Here is a 21,498-nt window from a genome sequence, read left to right as displayed (position 1 = left end):
CCTTCCGATAAGGTCATACATCTGCATGGTGGTTTCTTTCTGCCCTTGCTCCCCACTTGGGTTGCCTACTTCCAAGAGGGACCGATTGAAGTTTGAAAAGATGATTAAAAGAAAGGAGAGAGGAAATCCGTGCAGGCTTGCAGATTCTGTGCTGTGTGCATGTGGTTTTGCTGCAAAGTTTAGCTTGCGTTCAACTGTGTGTTGGGGCTGAAAAATTCCTAAAATTTTAAAGAAATTAGTCTTTGAGAATGGAAGAAAAAGTTTTTTTAAAGTCCCATCCCATGTAATTGCTGAGACAACAATGGTGTAAGACCTTAAGATAACTGCTTTTCTAACTGTTGAGTGAATTGCAACCAATTCACACCTATTTCTTTTTGTGATTACAATCTTTCACTGGCACCAAATTCTCAGGGGGTGCTGACTGTGCTGCATTCGGTCCCCTTTTGGGCTAATTGTTGGTTTATTCCCTTATACTTTGCCTCCCTTTGTGCTTGGCTGCAGGTGAAATGCCTTTAGTTGGTTTCGACGGAGTTTCCTTCTTTGCAAGCTCTATTATGCGTAAGTTTTGGGTGTGGAAATCTCTCTTCTCTTAGGCAGTCCCTCGGAACCGAAGATGACTTAAATACATGGAAATACATGAATGTGACCAGTGATGGCTACTTTTAATTGTTGAGTCTTTGACCTTTCAATCATTTGTGGATTTACACATTTGTGACTAGCTGTAAACTGTGCCAATTGTTGTATAGGTTCTTGTACTTTTAAGAGCAGCGGCAGCAGCAGAGAGCTGCTTTAAAATGTTGCAGAAACACTAGTTATGAGCTGTATTTTTGCAAGTGAAATGACTTTTGGTATTTGGAATGTAGACTGTCAGCTGAGAGTGGCAGCGTAGCAGCATCCCGGCAGGTTTGTCAGCATTTAGTGGTTTTAAATTTGAGAGGGAATGTACAGACCGTGCCTGTGTTTGTTTTGAAGTTGTTCCTTGGGTGTAGCTGTGAGTGTCTGAGGTTTTGAAATGTACACGTGTTGAAAAAAAAGTAAAGAAAGAAAGTCGATGTTTTTCATGAAGTTCAAAAGATTGGAGGTATTTGTCAGGTTCGGGGTTCACACGTGAAGAATTGTTGGCCTTTGCTTTATTGCACAGCACAACCAGATAAAGTTACTCGATGGTTGACATAAATAGAGCCTTTTCTTACCTACTGTCACTTTCCTGGGGAACTGTGTTAACCATTAGAATCATACAGCACAGAAAGAGGCCACTACATCGTGTCTACAACAGAGAAACAGGCCGTTCGGCCCAAGTTGTCTATGCCGGCGCTTATGCTCCATATGTGCTTCCTCCCACCCCTCTTCAGGGGCCAGCACGGTGGCATAGTGGTTAGCACTGTTGCCTCACAGCGCCAGGGACCCGGGTTCGAATCCGGCCTCGGGTGACTGTCTGTGTGGAGTTTGCACATTCTCCCCGTGTTTGCGTGGGTTTTCTCCGGGTGCTCCGGTTTCCTCCCACAGTCCAAAGATGTGCGGGGTTAGGTTGATTGGCTATGATAAAAATTGACCCTTAGTGTTAGGGGGATTAAATACGTGGGGTTATGGGGATAGGGTGGGATATGTGTAGGGGTTACGGGGATCGGGTGGGATATGTGTCGGTGCAGGCTCGATGGGCCGAAATGGCCTCTATCTGTACTGTGAGGTTTCTGTGATTTCTGTGATCTAACTCTGTCAGCATACCCCTTCTGACTCCTTTGTCCCCCGTGTGCGTATCAGGCTTGCCCTTGAATGCATCTATGCTTTTGCCTCAACTACTCCTTGTGGTAGCACGTTCCACATTCTTACCACTCTTTGGGTAAAGAAGTTTCTCCTGAATTTATTAGTGATGACTATTTTATATTAATGGCCTCTAGTTTTGGTCTCCCCCACAAGCGGAAACAATTTCTCTACATCTACCTTATCATACTCTTCGAAAGAGCTAACCAAATGTCCCACTCAATGTCCTTCGTAGGCTGCACTACCTGCTGCGCGTCCTCCCTCCCCCACACCTCCCCTACCACCCCAACCCCTCCCACGCCTGGCCCATTCAAATTTTTGTGCATGCGCGGAATCTACAATGTAAATGCCGATGAGCAGCCTGTGCGGGACCTCAGACCACTGCACGGCCACGCGTGTGCACACCTTAGCGGAAACTCTGGTCCCACTCCCCTACTCATTTTCTCCATAGCCCCAGAAATGTTTCTTTTTCAAGTACATATCCCATTCCCTTTTGAAAGTTACTATTGAATCTGCTTCCACCATGTTTTCAGGCAGTGCATTCCAGATCATAACAACTCGCTGGAGTTAGCTGTAAGTCCTCAGGCTCTTGCCTGTGCGCTGAGTTTGCCGTTACTTTTCTCATTTTTCCCTCTGTTTGTTTTAGCCTCTCGGGGTCTCTCCCACGATGCCAGCACTGCCGCTGGTCATAGCTGCTCAGATTTTAAGAGCACAGATCAGAGCAGCACACTTTCCTGCGGGCACTGTAATAGCGGAGCAGGCCCCTATTCCATCTGTGTTCCAACAGATAGTACTTTGTTAAGAATGTTGTACTTGATCTTAACTAAAAGCCAAGAAATTATAATTTGTAAACTCCCCTCATTTTCTTGTGGCCCATTGTGAAGCCAGATTCAGTTCTCTGACCACTTATTTCTGCTCAGACGACCTGCTGTCTGTTGTGTAATGGGCAGGACTTGGGGGAGGGGTCATGGTCCTCATCTCTCTAGCTGAGACCTGTCTGTGTCAGCAGGGGGCTGGAGCCAGAAATGCTTCCTCAAACCCAACTTGAAGACGATTCATACAGGCAAAGCAGCAGCATTTTAGGTTCTACTTGGATTTTACAGAAAGAAGACAGAGAGCTGATCTATCACAGAGCACTCAGAAGAAGAGGCCAGCCAAGCGTATTGCCAGGAGGAGCCTGAAAGCTGCAGTAACAAGAAAGCAGGACAAAGATAACAGCTGTGTGAGAAAGGGAGCAAAGACTGTGACACACGCTCAGGTAAGTGTGTTGGATGTTCTGTCCTAGGCTTTCTGATTGCACGGCCGGCAGTAAGCCATTTTTTTCATAGGTTACTGTCAGCATTCCAATCTGAAAGCCAGGCCGGCCAGGAGTTTTTGGGTGATAACTGGGACTTTGTTTGGCCTGGTGTGGAATCAGGAGGGCTTCCTGGCGCAGGCCTGGGCTTACAATTGCAGTGAGATCCCAAAGACGTGACCAGGGCCTCACGTGCATATTTAAATAAGACCCCCGCCAGCTTCGGGCGGGGGTCCTTGGCGCCTGCAATTTAAAATTGTAGTCAGGCGATTTTGGGACAAATCGGCAAGACTCCTGCTCCACTTTAACCACCCCCCCCACCACCACCACCGAGTTTCCGACAGGCAGCGGGTGTTAACGTTCCCGCCACCCCCACCCTGTGAAGACCAGATTAGAAATGAATTTCAATGAGATTGCATTGACGCGACCTTCACATTTCTGCATTTAGGATTAAAAAGCTTTTCAGATTGGTCGGGGGGCATGAGAAATTTCCTCACTCACTTTTAACAATTCAGTTTCTGCTCCTCTGCGACTCTCATAGTTGACAAAGGGTCAATTATTGCTGTTTCTCTCTGCTCACTGCTGGGCTGACTGCCATACCACACGGGGTGTTGCTGTCCTGCTGCTCAAGGTCCACTGCCTCGCTGCTATATGCTTGCTTCGCTGGCCATGGATTTTGCCCCGCTCCATTCTGCTTTCAGAACTTGCCCTGCGCTGGATGGACTGGCTCCTCGGCTCCTCCTGCAGCTCTCGGTGTTGTGTGCTCCTCGTTGCCTAATAGCTGTTCTTCGGCCCATCTTCATCTGCACTGAACTGTTGGTTTTCCCTTCACCTCCCCTGGATCCCTAATCTTTGCTGTTCTCAGTCCCTGGGTTTCACGCCCACTGCTCCATGCTTCTCCACTATCCCAGCAGGTCCGCTGTTAACACCTGAGGTCACTCTACACTTCCGCTGGACCCCAGGATCAACCACCGCCGGTCAATTTTCCTTTCCTCTTTGGCTTTATGAATCCATTGGAGTTTCCTGCTTCGACTCCTGCAGCACAGCAGCTGATTCTCTGCTCCTCCGACAGCTCCTCAATCCAACATCTCTCCTCTGGTGACTCCGAACGCCTCTCCTTCTCCAAGCTGCCTCCACCCTGTCTACAACTGAACTTCATCCCATCGTAACCTCCTGGCCCTCAGACTTTAAAGTGGGGTATGGCTAGTGAGTTCTTGTTGGGCCTTGTTTGTACCTTTTGTTAAAAATTGGACCTTCACATTCCAAAGCGTCATTCTGGTTTGAATCGAAATTTTCAATTGATCCATTTTCGGGATGTAACATGCACCAATCAGCTTATCATGCTTCGCTATTGCTAACCCGCCTCCTAAACTCCTTTGGAATCTTAGCTGAGCAAATCATTCTGCCTGAGGTGGGCCTAGTCATGTCCAATCTTCCCTGTAAGCTACGCTTGTTCTACGCGGCCTGTTTCTTTTAATGCGCGGTGCCTTTAAATTTCTGCGCATGCGCGGTACTTACAGTGTAAAAGCAGGTGAGCGGCCTGCACGGAACCTTTCAGATTACTGCACGCGCGCACCTTAGCGGGAATATTGGTCACGTCCAAGTGTTTGGGTTCGAGGTACTTGAGAAGGATGCTGTGATAACTTCCTTTCAATGTCTCTAACTCTTGTCTTCAACAATTCCATCCAGTAACTTTGAAGTTATCCTTGTCAGATTGGGCTGATTCTTGACCCGGATACTGTCCTCGTGGGCGACTGGAATTTCGGGACCTCTGCTTGGAATGCATTATCATTGCTGTTTGCCACCTTTCCTATCATTTTGGCGAGTCATGGACACCGTCTTGGTTTTGTGACTGGCAATCTAAATTCCTAACTGTATTACCCCGTTGGTTAGGGGCTTTAGCTTTTTCTGATTCTAGTACTTCTTCTGAATTGAGAGAGAGAGTTATGATACTATGTCAGCTGCTGTTGAGTAGTTTCCTTGTGCCCTGCTTCATTTTGTAGGAACTGTCTTACGTCCTTCTTATCCACTTTGTTCTCTTGGCATTCGGCCTCCTTTTGGGCTAATTGTTGGTTTATTCCCTTATACTGTACTCTGCCTCCCTTTGTGCTTGGCTGCAGGTTAAATGCCTTTAGTTGGTTTTGGCGGAGTTTTATGCGTAAGTTTTGGGTGTGGAAATACATGAATGTGACCAGTGATGGCTATTTTTGATTGTTGAGTCTTTGACCTTTCAATCATGTGCAGAGTATGATCTTGTGGATTTACACATTTGTGACTACAGTAGGTGTAAAGTGTGCCAGCTTTGAGCCCATTGTTGTATGGGTTCTTGTATTTTTAAGAGCAGCGGCGGCAGCAGCAGCAGAGAGCTGCTTTAAAATGTTGCTGAAAGACTAGTTGTGAGCTGTATTTGCAAGTGAAATGACTTTTGGTATTTGGAATGTAGACTGTCAGCTGAGAGTGGCAGCGTAGCAGCATCCCAGCAGCATGCAAGGTTTGTCAGCATTTAGTGGTTTTAAATTTGAGAGCGAATGTACAGACTGCCTGTGTTTGTTTTGAAGTTGTTCCTTGGTGTCTTAGGTTTTGAGGTTTTGAGATGTACACGTGTCGGGGGGGAAAAAGTAAAGAAAAAAAGTAGATGTTTTTCATGAAGCTGTTTTTAATTTTTCAAAATCTCCCGAGAGGGAGGTGCACCGTTCCCAGAGGCACTGCAATACCAGGTCGATGCGTGGAGTGGACGGAGCAAGCCCCTATTCCATCTCCCTGTTCCAAAAATCAATTTAATATATGGTCCCCAGATAGGGGACGTATCAGATATTAAACTGATAAGAACAGATTTTTTTTTTCAATATATATGCTTTATTCATAAAAATCTTTGTTCATGTACATGACAATGCAGTCCACATCTGGTACAGTGCAAATTAACTTCAGCACATGGCACTCAATTTACAAATTACATTACATTTATCATTACATATATCAAAGCATGTTTCAATATATAACAATATACACTCCACAAATCATATTACAGATGAAAGCAGTACATGGTACAACAGATACTACACTTGATCTTAGCCAAAAGGCCGAGAAGCGATGCTCACGCCGCCCATAGTGTTCTCGGGTGCCGTTTGCCCTCCTTCTTTTACGTCAGGCTGACTGTGTCCAAAGACGTATAACTGCTGACGGTTTCACTGTTGGGATATTTTTGCCGGGATTTCTAATTGGACCGAAGATTAGTTTACAGAAGTTGCCTTTCTTACCCTTTTCAGTGAAACTGCTTCATAGATATGTATATTGCCAGTATTCCACCAATCAGCTGGGAGAGGGTTGTGCCTGTCCACACGTACGTCACTGTCAGAGGCTGCCGTGGAACAAAAACTTTTTAAACCAGTTGCGTAAGACGTCTTGCAGGGCGTGAGTGACAATGCAACAACCAACTGACAAAGTGGATAGGTGATCTGGGTGTAACAAGCAGGGCAGAGAAGGGAGAACCAGTGGATGTAGTATATGACTTAATAAAACTCACTACGCACTTGGTTCGAGTATAAAGCAAGGCTTTAAGCAACTTGTTTCAAAACATGGAGGTCTAGTTATCTTTCACTAGTTCCTGTTTACAAAATGTCCTGGGCAAGCTGGGCCCACGCCCGAGTATTTATACTCCTTGGATGGCGCCACCAGCTGGCCGTCCAGTGTTATTTCATGAGTCTTTCTTCATGGATCATAAGATTCTTAACAGTATATTTGTATTTTCAGAAGGTATTCGATAAGGTGCTACACGAGAAGTTGTTGCACAATATTAGGGCTCATGGGATTGGGGGTAATATATTAGCATGGATCGAGGATTGGTTAACGGACAGAAAACGGAGAGTAGGAATAAACGGGTCATTTTCGGGATGGCAGGGTATGTAACTAGTGGAGTGCCGCAAGGATCAGTGCTCGGGCCTCAGGCTATTTACAGTCTATATCAATGACTTAGATGAGGGAACAGAGTGTAATGTATCCAAGTTTGCTGACGAGGGAAAGTAAGCTGTGAGGAGGACGGAAAGGAATGTAGACCACCGGTTAAGTGATTGGGCAAGAAGGTGGCAGATGGAGTATAATGTGGGGAAGTATGAAATTATCCACTTTGGTAGGAGGAATGGAACAGCGGAATATTTTTTAAAAGGTGAGAGACTAGTAAATGTTGGTAGGCAGAGGGACTTGGGGGTCCTTGTACACGAATCACAGAAAGTTAACATGCAGGTACAGCAAGCAATTAGGAAGGCAAATGGTATGTTAGCCTTTATTGCAAGGGGTTTGGAGTATAAGAGTCTGGCTGCAATTATGTAGCCAGGTGAGCCAGTGGATGTGGTGTATTTAGATTTTCAGAAGGCATTCCATAAGGTGCCACATAAAAGGTTACTGCATAAGATAAGAGCTCATGGGATTGGGGGTAATATATTAGCATGGATAGAGGATTGGTTAACTAACAGAAAACAGAGAGTCGGGATAAATGGGTCATTTTCAGGTTGGCAAACTGTAACTGGTGTGGTGCCGCAGGGATCAGTGCTGGGGCCTCAACTATTTACAATCTATATTAATGACTTGGATGAAGGGACTGAGTGTAATGTAGCCAAATTTGCTGATGATACAAAGATAGGTGGGAAAGCAAATTGTGTGGAGGATGCAAAGAATCTCCAAAGGGACATAGATAGGCTAAGTGAGTGGGCAAAGATCTGGCAGATGGAGTTTAATGTGGGGAAAATGCGAGGTTATCCACTTGGGTAGGAAAAATAAAAAAGCAAATTATTATTTAAATGGGGAGCGATTACAAAATGAGGCATCTGGGGGTCCTTGTACATGAATCACAAAAACTTAGCATGCAGGTACAGCAAGTAATTAGGAAGGCAAATGGAATGTTGGCCTTTATTGCAAAGGGAATGGAGTATAAAAGTAGGGAAGTCCTGTTGCAACTGTACAGGGCGTTGGTGAGACCACACCTGGAGTGCTGCGTACAGTTTTGGTCTCCTTATTTAAGGAAGGATATACTTGCATTGGAGGCAGTTCAGAGAAGGTTCACGAGGTTGATTCCGGAGATGAAGGGGTTGTCTTATGAAGAAAGGTTGAGCAGGTTGGGCCTATACTCATTGGAGTTTAGAAGAATGAGAGGGGATCTTATTGAAACATATAAGATTCTGAAGGGGCTTGACAGGGTAGATGCAGAGAGGATGTTTCCCCTCGTGGGGGAATCTAGACCTAAGGGGCATAATTTCAGAATAAGGGGGCACCCTTTTAAATGGGAAATGAGGAAGAATATCTTCTCTCAGAGGGTCGTGAATCTTTGGAGTTCTCTTCCTCATTGAATATATTTAAGGTGGAGATAGACAGATTTTTGAAAGGTAAGGGAGTCGAGGGTTATGGGAAGTGGGCAGGGAAGTGGACTTGAGGCCAAGATCAGATCAGCCATGATCTTATTGAATGGTGAAGCAGGCTCGAGGGGCCAAATGACCTACTCCTACTTCTTATGTTCTTATTAAATATATCGCCGTTCCTTCATCGTCGCTGGGTCAAAATCCTGGAACTCCCTCCCTAACAGCACTGTGAGAATACTTTCACCACTAGGACTGCAACGGTTCAAGAAGGCGGCTCACCACCACCTTTTCAAGGGCCATTAGGGATGGGCAATAAATGCTGGCCTTTCCAGCGACGCCCACGTCCCAGGACCGAATTTTTGAACAAAAAGAGAAGTGACCTCATTGAAACGAAAATAATTCTTACAGGGCTCGACAGGGTAGACGCTGAGAGGCAGGTTCCTCTGGCTGGAGAGTCTAGAACTAGTGGTCATTGTCTCAGCATAAGGGGTCAGCCATTTAGGACTGAGATGAGGAGAAATTTCTTCACTCATATGGTTGTGAATCTTTGGAATTCTCTACTACCTCATAGGGCTGTGGATGCTCCGTCGATTAGTATATTCAAGACTGAGAGCGATAGATTCTTGGGCACTATGGGAATCAAGAGATATGGGGGTAGGGCGGGAAAGTGGAGTTGATGTAGAAGTTCAACAATGATCTTATTGAATGGCGTAGCAGGCTCGAGTGGCCGTATGGCCTACTCCTGCTCCTGTTTCTTATGTTGGGCAGCAGCCCTATCTAAAACCGCTCACCGTCTACTGTCCTTGAGCCAATTTGCAATCCATCTTGTAATAACACACTTGACACCATGGGGCACCATTTCAGCACAAAGTCCCTAATGCAGCACTTTACCAAAACCTTTTTGGAAATCCAAGTGGGTGACATGTACCAAATCTCCCTGATCTACGATACCACTGGCTTTTTCAAGTAGCTGGATCAGGTTTGTCAAACGTGATCTCTCTTTTCTGAAGCCGATTTAAGTATCACACAGTAGTTTTGGTTGAGTGAGTGGCCGACTGATAGCTAGAGCCTGGTCTGTTTGCACTGCAATAACCAGTGACTCTTCCTACTCCCTGCCTAAGGACTGTGATATCATAGGAATGGTCACTGTTCTATGACATCATTGATGTAGCACTGCCCAGCAGCCAAACTCGATGAACGCTGCTCAATATGGGCTGAGTTTAGCTGACTCCTGTTGCAGGAAATGAAACAGGAGCACATTTTAACCTGTGTTATTGGGCAGTGGTATAATAGCTCAAAAGATCAGCGGTATTTGTCAGGTTCGGAGTTCACACGTGAAGAATTGTTGGCTTTTGCTTTATTGCACATCACAACCAGATAAAGTTACTCGATGGTTGACATAAATAGAGCCTTTTCTTACCTACTGTCACTTTCCTGGGGAACTGTGTTAACCAATAGAATCATACAGCACAGAAAGAGGCCACAACATCGTGTCTACAACAGAGAAACAGGCCGTTTGGCCCAAGTTGTCTATGCCGGCGCTTATGCTCCACACGTGCTTCCTCCCACCCCTCTTCATCTAACTCTGTCAGCATACCCCTTCTGATTCCTTTGTCCCCCATGTGCGTATCAGGCTTGCCCTTGAATGCATCTATGCTTTTGCCTCAACTACTCCTTGTGGTAGCACGTTCCACATTCTTACCACTCTTTGGGTAAAGAAGTTTCTCCTGAATTTATTAGTGACCATCTTATATTTATGGCCTCTAGTTTTGGTCTCCCCCACAAGTGGAAACAATTTCTCTACATCTACCATATCATACTCTTCGAAAGAGCTAACCAAATGCCCCACTCAATGTCCTCCGTAGGCTGCACTACCTGCTGCGCGTCCTCCCTCCCCCACACCTCCCTGGAGTGCTATCAAACATAATTTGACACCGAGCCACGTAAGGAGAGACAATACAAGCAAAATGGTACAATTTTAAAGAGAGTGCAAGAACAGAGAGACCTGGGGGTGTTTGTGCACAAATCTTTGAAGGGGCCAGGACATTAACAAAGCAGTTAATGAAGCATATGGGATCCTGGGCTTTATAAATAGAGTCATAGGGCTCGATTTTAACTCAGCCGTCAGGCAGGCTTTGAGGCGTGTGGGGAGTTAAAATCGCAAAACCTGGGGGTCGGGTCCCGCCCCCCCCGGCCTGGTTCCCGACACCTAGCCATTTTAACCCAGGTGTGTCTGATGGTCCCGAATCAGTCCCGCCTGCAACAGGCAGGACTGGTCTTTAGGGCCCTTAAACAGCACTCATTGGCCTTTATAATCCCATTTTAACAGGCCCTTGCCTGTTTAACCCTTTTCCCATGTAAAACACGCCTGGTGGGGATCACGCCTGTGAAACCTGGCGTGAGCACTATTGGCTTGCTGACTATCAGCTGCAGGTCAACCATTAAAGAGGAAATTAGAGCACTCATTTGCAGGTGGCAGGACTGTGGTAAACCACTTTTACCGTTTACTATCGTTACACTATAGTTATCACTGTTAGATCGTTTCCCTATAGTTATCACTGTTCACATTGTTGTATCACTGTACGAGGTCGCCTCTTGTCACGCTGCTATACCTGGGCTGACCACTGCCGACTCCGCCCATGGCTCCACCTACCTGCCCGGGTATAAAGGTGGTCGACTGGCTGGTATTCCTCCTTCTTGGATCCGATCACCCACGAGGGTGGGCTCTGTTATTTAGTCAATAAAAACCTATAGTTACTTTCTTAACTCGTCGCTTTTCATTGGACGAATTGATAGGTATATCAATTTTATTGACTAAATTTTCAAATGTCGTCACTTGAGCAGCCAAACAACCAGTCAACGGAGCAGCCAAACGACCAGCCAGACGCCCAGCTACAACAGCCACAGCAGCCGGCTTGGCTGCGAGCCCTCAAACCACCGTACCTGGATCTAAACCCACAAGCAACAAACGCAGCCCTCGACTTCAAACACTGGCTGTGCTGCTTCGAATCCTACCTGGAAGAATCCGGCGTCCCTCAGAGATCCAAACTAAGAGTTCTGACCGCCCAAGCGAGCCCTAAAGTATACGCACTCATCCAGGACATTACTACTTACGAGGCCGCTATCAACCTACTGAAACAGCAGTACCGGAGCCCGGTAAATTCCATGTATGCCAGACACCTCCTAAGATCCCGCCCGCAACAGCCAGGAGAGTCTGTAGCTGAATTTTTACGGGCGCTACGAACACTCGGCAGGGACTGTGACTTTAAAGCAGTATCGGCTGCAGAAAACACTGAAGATAACATCCGCGATGCCTTCGTGAAAGGCCTTCGGTCCGACTACTCGCGGCAGAGACTGCTGGAATCAAAGTACCTCGACCTGAACACAGCTGCAGCCTTGGCCTACTCCCTAGAAGTGACCCAGCGGGACCTCGAGGTATATTCCAGTTACAGTTCGCAACTCTGGGGCTCGGGCCCGACCCCGACCGCAATACCCCTCGTAGCGCCGCCCCCGGGACCTACCTCAGCGTCGGCGTCCCGGACCCGATCGGGACCGCCACCCCCGGTACCGGCTGCGACTTCGGACCCCCGCGGCCGGGCCGCCGGCTGCTGCTTCTGTGGGCAGGCGAAACACCCGAGGTCGCGCTGCCCAGCCAAAAACGCGACGTGCTCCAGCTGCCTGAAGAAAGGCCACTTCGCGAAGGCCTGCAGAGGGAGAGCAGCAGAGGCCAGCAGTGCCTCATGTGAACTGTGGGGGCGGCCATCTTTTATCAAGGCCACAGATGAGCAATGGGGGCGGCCATCTTTGATCCAGGCAACCGACGCCAGCAGTGCCTCATGTGGGTTGTGGGGGCAGCCATCTTCTCCGCTATTTTGCCCCACCTCGTGGGCGCCTCCATTTTACCCACCACGCTCGACCGCCACCTTACCTCCAGACCTGACGACCGCTTCACCTACAGACTACAGCGACCCGCTCAGCCACACACTAGCCTCCGTCACACTGGACCAAGCTCGCCCGCATCAGCTGTCCAAGTCAATGATGGACATCAAAGTAGACGGCCACGCCACGACCTGCCTGTTCGACAGCGGAAGCACGGAGAGCTTCATACATCCAGACACGGTGAGCCACTACTCCCTCACTGTCCAGCCAACGCGCAACCGGATCTCGATGGCATCGAGGTCCCACGCCACAGACATCAGCGGCTACTGTGTTGTGACCCTGTCGGTTAAGGGCACGGAGTATAAAAACTTTAAACTCCTCGTCCTGCCCCAGCTATGCGCTGCCGTCCTACTAGGGCTGGATTTTCAATCCCACCTCCAAAGCGTCACTCTAGCATACGGTGGACCCCTCCCCCCGCTCACAGTCGACAACCAGCAGCCTTTAAATCGCCCACCGCGTAACACCTGCGGCCTATCCACCCTCAAGGTCCCGCCACCTTCCCTGTTCGCTAACCTCACCCCCGACTGCAAACCCGTCGCTACCAAGAGCAGGCGGTACAGCGCCGGGGACAGAGCTTTCATTAGCTCTGAGGTGCAGCGTCTCCTGAAGGAGGGCATCATCGAGGGGAGCAGCAGCCCCTGGCGTGCCCAGGTTGTAGTCGTTAAGACCGGCAATAAAAACCGCCTGGTCATCGACTACAGCCAAACCATAAACCGGTACACCCAGCTGGACGCATACCCCCTTCCCCGCATATCTGATATGGTCAATCAAATTGCTCAATACCGGGTATTCTCTACCATCGACCTTAAGTCGGCCTACCACCAACTCCCTATCCGCCCCGAGGACCGCCAGTATACCGCCTTCGAGGCGAATGGCCGCCTCTACCACTTCCTTAGGGTCCCCTTCGGCGTCACCAACGGGGTTTCGGTCTTCCAAAGGGAGATGGACCGGATGGTTGACCAGAACGGGCTGCAAGCCACGTTCCCCTATCTAGATAACGTCACCATCTGCGGCCGCGACCGGCAAGACCATGACGCTAATCTGGAAAGACTCCTCCGTACGGCCCAACGGCTGAACCTCACCTACAATAAGGAGAAATGTGTGTTTAACACCTCGCGCCTTGCCATCCTCGGCTGCGTAGTAGAGAACGGAATCATCGGCCCCGATCCCGAAAGAATGCGTCCCCTCATGGAGCTACCCCTTCCCCACTGTCCAAAGGTGCTGAAGAGAACCCTGGGGCTCTTCGCCTACTATGCCCAATGGGTGCCGAATTATGCGGACAAAGCCAGACCCCTCATGAAGTCCACCTCCTTCCCCCTTACGGAAGAAGCGCGCGCGGCCTTCTCCCTCATCAGGGGAGACATTGCTAAGGCCACTATGCACGCAGTGGATGAGTCCATCCCCTTCCAAGTGGAGAGCGATGCATCCGACTTCGCCCTAGCCGCTACCCTCAACCAGGAGGGGAGACCGGTGGCCTTCTTCTCAAGGACCCTACAGGGCCCTGAGATCCGACACTCTTCGGTCGAGAAGGAGGCCCAGGCGATTGTGGAGGCGGTACGCCGCTGGAGGCATTACCTCGCAGGCAAGCGATTTACCCTCCTCACCGACCAGCGTTCGGTCGCTTTTATGTTTAATAACAAGCTGAGGGGTAAAATCAAGAACGACAAGATCTTGAGGTGGAGAATCGAGCTATCCACCTGCGATTATGATATCTTGTACCGGCCTGGTAAGCTGAACGAACCCCCTGACGCTCTATCGCGAATTACATGCGCCAACGCGCAAATTGATAGACTTCAGACCCTCCACAACGACCTCTGCCACCCCGGGGTCACCAGGCTTTACCACTTCATTAAGGCCCGCAACCTGACCTACTCCATCGAGGAGGTCAGGACCATGACCAGGAACTGCCAGACCTGTGCCGAGTGCAAACCGCACTTCTTTAGGCCGGACAGAGCAAGCCTGATCAAGGCCACCCGCCCCTTCGAGCGCTTGAGCATCGATTTTAAGGGGCCCCTCCCGTCCTCTGACCGTAATGTGTACTTCCTCAACATTGTTGATGAGTACTCCCGTTTCCCCTTTGCCTTCCCCTGCCCAGACATGACCAGCACCACGGTCGTTAAATGCCTGAACGACCTCTTTGCCTTGTTCGGGTTCCCAAACTATATACATAGTGACCGGGGCGCCTCCTTCATGAGCGAGGAACTCCGTCAGTTCCTACTAGCGAGAGGCATCGCCACTAGCAGGACCACCAGCTACAACCCCCGAGGGAACGGCCAGGTGGAAAGAGAGAACGCGACAGTATGGAAGGCCGTCCTCTTAGCCTTAAAGTCTAAGGGCCTCCCAACCTCTCGCTGGCAGGAGGTCCTCCCGGCGGCGCTGCATTCCACCCGGTCACTACTTTGCACTGCCATTAACGCCACCCCCCATGAACGAATGTTTGCTTTCCCCAGGAAGTCGACTACGGGAACCACGCTACCAACCTGGCTGACCTCTCCGGGGCCTGTCTTGCTGCGAAAGCACGTGAGGGCCCATAAAACGGACCCCCTGGTCGAGAGGGTGAACCTCCTGCACGCCAACCCCCAGTACGCCTACGTGGCATACCCAGACGGGCGGGAGGACACAGTCTCCTTACGAGACCTCGCACCCTCGGGCACTCCGGAGACACCACCGCTACCCCCCCCCCACCACCCCCCCAATTGCAGCCCAGGTAGACGGTACGCCGGAACCCCAAGAGCCTTCGCCTACCTCGCAGACGCCAGCATTAACACCGGAGAACGCAACACCGCCGCTGCGACGATCAGACAGGCTTACGAGGCCTCCGGACAGACTGACATACCAGAACTGGTAGTACACTTCACCCCGCCGGACTCAAATCTAAACAAGGGGTGAATGTGGTAAACCACTTTTACCGTTTACTATCGTTACACTATAGTTATCACTGTTAGATCGTTTCCCTATAGTTATCACTGTTCACATTGTTGTATCACTGTACGAGGTCGCCTCTTGTCACGCTGCTATACCTGGGCTGACCACTGCCGACTCCGCCCATGGCTCCACCTACCTGCCCGGGTATAAAGGTGGTCGACTGGCTGGTATTCCTCCTTCTTGGATCCGATCACCCACGAGGGTGGGCTCTGTTATTTAGTCAATAAAAACCTATAGTTACTTTCTTAACTCGTCGCTTTTCATTGGACGAATTGATAGGTATATCAAGGACTTTGTTGTTTCAGGCCTGGGGCAACTTTTACCAGGCTTAACCACACCTCTGGAAGGTTGGAGCCTCACACACTTCTCCAGTGTGACCTCCTGCGAAACCCCTCTCGCCAGCCTAACTCAGCCTTCCTCAACTGAGGCATCTACCAGAAGCATGGGAGGCCTTTTTTCCTTCCCATCTTGGCATTAGAGGACCTCCAGCCCCATTCGCGAAATGACACACGCCACAACTGCAGAAGTTGCCATTAGAATTTTTGTGCAAAACAAACAACTGATGGCATTTTTACAGAATACACAACATTTCACTCAAGTGACTACCCTTGTGACTATTTCTGCTTAATTTTCCTCTTAGGCGTGCTCCTACATAGTGGTTCTCCTGTGGCTTCAGCAGATGTGGAGGCCCCTTGCTCACTTTCCTGCTGCTCCTGTCTCGACACCTTTGGCGGGCGTCCTCTGGGGTGGCAAGCCTGTGAGGGCTCGTCAGCAGTCTGCTGCTCCTGCGGCTGTGCAGGAGTTGAGACGTCTATCTCACTTGGGTGTGGACTCCGGCGGGGCTCTGACCGAGGGCTGTGCAGTGGCATGGAAGTGTGAGCGCTTGGAGAGGAACCCCCACTTCATTGAGGTCTGCCACCAACCTCCCTCTCATGGGTCAGCTCCCCCTCCGCGCCTGCAAGTGGCTTGAGAGCACCTTGCTGCACATCAGGGGGGCCATGGGGACCCGTATCTGCAATGGCAGTCCTACTCAGAAGGACTTCCATGAAGGTCTGGTTTCTCTGTTCAATAGATGCCCATCGCTCCTCAAGAGATGTCATTCTATTCTGAACACTCACCATGTTTTCCATACCCTGGCGACTAACCTCCTCTATGGCTGTAGCCTTCCTCTCCTCTACCGTAGCCAGCCTTACCACGGAGGCAGCAATCATTTCCACGTAGGTAGCCATCCTTTCCGTGTTGATGCGTTCATGCGTCAATGACTCCACAAAGGCTCTGCTCATGGTCGCTATGGACTCCTCCATTCGCTCCACACTCGCAGCGACCCTAGAGACAAAACCTGCCAGAGACTCCTGCATCTGCGCCTGGAGTTCCATCACCTCTGATCTTACGGGTGGACCCAGAGGCAGAGGGTCGACATGCAGCTGAGCCGAGCTGGCAGAGTCCTGTGTCCTCCGACGAGGACTTTCCACTGCTGTCCCTGTCTCCACAATCTGCTGATGCTCACTTGTGAGCTGTGATACACCAGGTGACAACTCTACTCTATGTCCCGAAGGTCCCACCGAGGTGTGAGTGTCTGCGCTGGCGCTGGGTGCGCTTATTTCTGCTGACGCTGCGCCCTCAGAGGTTGCAGATTCCTCTGCAGAATCTGGCATCTCAGGCTCTCCCTCCTACACACTGGGGACGGGGGCTCTCGATGGCCCTGTGGGGGAGTCAAGGAAAAAGTTAGAGATGTGATGCTAAGGTTACATGCACATTGCATTTTGCAGATGATCATAAGTCCATATGATATAGCTTCAGAATCATTATCAGCGACTCATGCAATGCCAATGAGAGAGATGGAAAACTATTCTGTCACCAGCTTGCGGGGATGCACCTGTCTCTCCTTCCCCAACTTCCGCATCTATGTCAGCCCCGACAATCTCCAGGACGCCTTCCTCCCAGGGGGTGAGCTGGGCTAATGAGGGCGGCCCTCCTCCTGTCCTGGCTCGCTCTCTCCTGTTGTGAGCTCTCTTTTCCTGCAATGAGGGAGACAAGTGGAGGTTGAGTGAGAATGAAGGAGTGAGTGCAGAGATTGCATAGCATAGATACTTAGAAGGAGACAAAGATGAAGTGAGGTTGCAAGACCAAGGGCCCTCCCTGTGTGTTGTCAGTTGTGTTCAAAGCATCAGAGTGAGAGGGAGTGTGAGGGCTGCATGGTGGAATAGTTACGTGAATGTGAGCATAGAGAGAGAGGGAATGGGTAAGGGTGCATGGATGTGAGTGTCAAGTGGGATGTGGAGGAAGAGATTGCTAAATCTGAGTGCTGGTGAGGAAAGGCAATGGGGATCAGATCGAGGGTGATGGAAACGTCATACAGTACTTACTTTTCCAGTGCGATGAAGGTCATGGAATCTTTTCCTGCACTGCATCCAGGTGCGCCGTGTGAGCCCCAAGGAGTTGACTTCACCAGCCACCTGTAGCCACACAGCCTTGGTCTGACTGGGAGGCCTCTTCCTCCCTGAAGAAGGGAACAGGACCTCCCTGTGGGCCCTAGCACCATCCAGCAATGCCTGGAGTGAAGCCTCATCAAATTTGGGGGCAGCTCTTGCCCTCCCGCTGGCCGTTGCTCCTGTGCCATCTCAATGGTGAAGCTTGGAAGCCTGCAGAAGAAGCAAGGCTTGCTGTGGGCCCTAAAAGCAGCAGCAATGATGATGTCATATTCTGCGACTTTCTGACTGGAAATACTCAATTGCCAAGGCTTCCCACATGTTGGAAATCAATTGGCCAATTGAGTGAAAATTGCATCAATCTCACAGGCCCATTTAGACTCGTGTGGGAAACACCAAATTCGGGGAACCCGACAATTCCCCGCGCCTGAGTTAAAATCGAGCCCATAGAGTACAAAAGCCAGGATGTTATGCTAAACTTATATGAAACACTAGTTTGGCCACAGCTTCAGTGTTGTGTCCAATTCTGGGCTCTACACTTTAGGAAGCACATGAAGGTATTGGAGAGGGTACAGAAGAGATTTACTAGAATGGTTCCAGGGATGAGGGATTACAGTTACGTGGATAGACTGGAGAAGCTGGGGTTGTTCTCCTTCGAGCAGAGAAGGCTAAGGAGAATTGATAGAGGTGTTTAAAATCATGTAGAGTTTAGATAGAGTAAATAAAGAGAAACTGTTTCCAATGGCTGAAGGGTCGATAACCAGAGGGCACAGATTTAAGGTGATTGACAAAAGAACCAAAGGTGACATGAGGAAAACCGTTTTTACGCAACGAGTGGCTAGAATTTGGAACGCACTGCCTAATTGGGTGGTGGATACAGGTTCAATCGTAGTCATCAAAGGGGAATTGGATAAATACTTGGAGAAAAAAAATTGCAGGGATACAGGGAAAGAGCGGGGGAGTAGGACTAACTGGATTACATAGGCTCTGGCCACAATCTTCCAATCCTCCTTAGATATGGGAGTGGTGCCAGAGGACTGGAGGATTGCAAATGTTAAAAAAGATAAACCGGGAACTACAGGCCAGTCAGCCCAGCGTCGGTGGTGGGGAAACTTTTAGAGGCCTAATTTCAAAGTTTGCAGATGACACGAAACTCGAAAAGGTAGTAAACAATGAGGATGATAGTAACAGAATTCAGGAGGACATAGGCAGACTGGTGAAATGGGCAGACACATGGCAGATGAAATTTAACGCAGAGAAGTGTGAAGTGATGCATTTTGGCAGGAATACTGAGGAGATGCAAAATGAACTAAATGGCACAATTTTAAAGGGGGTGCAGGAACAGGGAAACCTGAGGGTGTATGAACACAAATATTTGAAGGTGGCAGGACAAATTGAGAAGGCTGTTAAAAAAGCACATGTGATCCTTGGCTTTATTAATAGAGGAATAGAGTACAAAAGCAAGGAAATTCTGCTAAACCTTTATAAAACTGGTTCGGCCTCAGCTGGAATATTGTGTTCAGTTCTGGACACCACACTTTAGGAAGGATGTCAAGGCCAAGGAGAGGGTGCAGAGAGATTTACTGGAATGGTACCAGGGATGAGGGACTTCAGTTATTTGGAGAAGCTGGGGGGTTTCTCCTTAGTGCAGAGAAGGTTAAGAAGAGATTTAATTGAGGTGTTCAAACTCAGGAGCGGTTTTGATCGAATAAATAAGGAGAAACTGTTTCCAGTTGCAGAAGGGTCGGTAACCAGAGGACACAGGTTTAAGGTGATTTGCAAAAGAACCAGAGGCGACATAAGGAAATATTTTTTTACGCAGCGAGTTGTTGTGATCTGGAATGCACTGCCTGAAAGGGTGACGGAAGCAGATTCAATAGTAACATTCAAAAAGAAACTTGGATAAATCCTTGTAGCGGTCAGAAATTACAGGGCTATGGGGAGGGAGCAGGGGAGTGGGACTAATTGGATAGCTCTACCAAAGAGGCACAGGCACGATGGGCCGAATGGCCTCCTTCTGTACTGTATCATTCTATGATTAATACTTAGAATCATGAATGATACAGCACAGAAGGAGGCCATTTGGCCCATCGTGCAGTGCCGACTCTTTGTTAATTTCAATTAGGGTGTGAAAATTAAATAATAAATTAATCATTTAGCTGTAAGTCCTCGCGCACCTGCCTCTGCGCTGATTTTGCCGTTACTTTTCTAATTTTTCCCTCTGATTACTTTAGTCTCTCGGGAGCTCTCCTACGATGCTCTGCCGCTGGTCATACCTGCTCAGATTTTATGAGTGCAAATCAGAGCAGCACATTTTCCTGCAGGCACTGGAGCCCCTATTCCATCTGTATTCCAAAATTTAATGTTTTGTCCTTAGATAGGGGACGTAACAGATAGTACTTTGTTAAGAATGTTGTACTTTATCTTAACTAAAAACCTAGAAATTATAATTTGTAAATTCCCTCATTCTCTTGTGGTCCATTGTGAAGCCAGATTCAGTTCTCTGACCACTTATTTCTGCTCATACCACGTGCTGTCTGTTGTGTAATGGGCAGGCCTCGGGGGAGGGGTCATGGACCTCATCTCTGTAACTGAGACCTGTCTGTGACAGCGGGGGGGTTGCTGGAGCCAGAAATGCTTCCTCAAACCCAACCTGAAGACGGGACATGCAGGTTTGTGCGTGGACAAAACAGCAGCATTTTAGGTTCACTTGGATTTTACTAAGGCAAGGGGTGATTGAAAGAGTCAAATGTTTCCCTTTAGCAGCCACTACTGATGACAGAAAGAATACAGGGAGCTGATTTATCACAGAACACGCACAAGAAGAGGCCAGCCAAGCATATTGCCAGGAGGAGCCTGAAAGCTGCAGTCAGCACGAGAAAGGGCAGAAAAAAAAATAACAGCTGGGTGAGAAATGGAGGAAAGTCTGTGACACACGCACAGGTAAGTGTGCTATTTTGCAGTTCAAGTTCAATGTTTTGTGCCAGACATTTTTACAGTATGGATAGTTTCCGCTTTTCTAGTAGCTAGGCTATGCTTGTTCCCTTCCGATAAGGTCATACATCTGCATGGTGGTTTCTTTCTGCCCTCGCTCCCCACTTGGGTTGCCTACTTCCAAGAGGGACCGATTGAAGTTTGAAAAGATGATTAAAAGAAAGGAGAGAGGAAATCCGTGCAGGCTTGCAGATTCTGTGCTGTGTGCATGTGGTTTTGCTGCAAAGTTTAGCTTGCGTTCAACTGTGTGTTGGGGCTGAAAAATTCCTAAAATTTTAAAGAAATTAGCCTTTGAGAATGGAAGAAAAAGTTTTTTAAAAATCCCATCCCATGTAATTGCTGAGACAACAATGGTGTAAGACCTTAAGATAACTGCTTTTCTAACTGTTGAGTGAATCGCAACCAATTCACACCTATTTCTTTTTGTGATTACAATCATTCACTGGCACCAAATTCTCAGGAGGTGCTGACTGTGCTGCATTCGGTCCCCTTTTGGGCTAATTGTTGGTTTATTCCCTTATACTTTTCCTCCCTTTGTGCTTGGCTGCAGGTGAAATGCCTTTAGTTGGTTTCGACGGAGTTTCCTTCTTTGCAAGCTCTATTATGCGTAAGTTTTGGGTGTGGAAATCTCTCTTCTCTTAGGCAGTCCCTCGGAACCGAAGATGACTTAAATACATGGAAATACATGAATGTGACCAGTGATGGCTACTTTTAATTGTTGAGTCTTTGACCTTTCAATCATTTGTGGATTTACACATTTGTGACTAGCTGTAAACTGTGCCAATTGTTGTATAGGTTCTTGTACTTT

At 48.6% G+C, this 21,498-nt stretch overlaps 1 long non-coding RNA gene and 2 pseudogenes across 4 annotated transcripts in view; 1 reads left to right on the top strand and 2 right to left on the bottom strand.

The window, feature by feature from the left end:
* LOC147123021 (uncharacterized) overlaps window positions 1-21,498 on the top strand; it is a 73,214-nt gene that overhangs the window by 36,182 nt on the left and 15,534 nt on the right. For 2 of the 4 annotated variants that reach the window (XR_015073108.1, XR_015073111.1), the window contains exon 3: window positions 20,460-20,639. This is a non-coding gene — a long non-coding RNA (uncharacterized LOC147123021). Of the gene's footprint in view, window positions 1-2,864; window positions 3,020-20,459; window positions 20,640-21,498 lie in introns of all 4 variants that reach the window. The other 2 variants (XR_015073112.1, XR_015073109.1) reach the window with 2 other exon arrangements.
* LOC147123024 (U2 spliceosomal RNA) lies at window positions 5,736-5,906 on the bottom strand (annotated as a pseudogene).
* LOC147123023 (U2 spliceosomal RNA) lies at window positions 6,011-6,147 on the bottom strand (annotated as a pseudogene).

This window comes from Somniosus microcephalus, chromosome 2 (genome assembly GCF_052327205.1).
Source record: "Somniosus microcephalus isolate GS21.2 chromosome 2, FLI_Smic_1.0, whole genome shotgun sequence".
Taxonomy (NCBI): domain Eukaryota; kingdom Metazoa; phylum Chordata; class Chondrichthyes; order Squaliformes; family Somniosidae; genus Somniosus; species Somniosus microcephalus.
The sequence above is the reverse complement of the archived record's forward strand: the minus strand, read 5'-3'. Positions and strand labels throughout refer to the sequence as shown.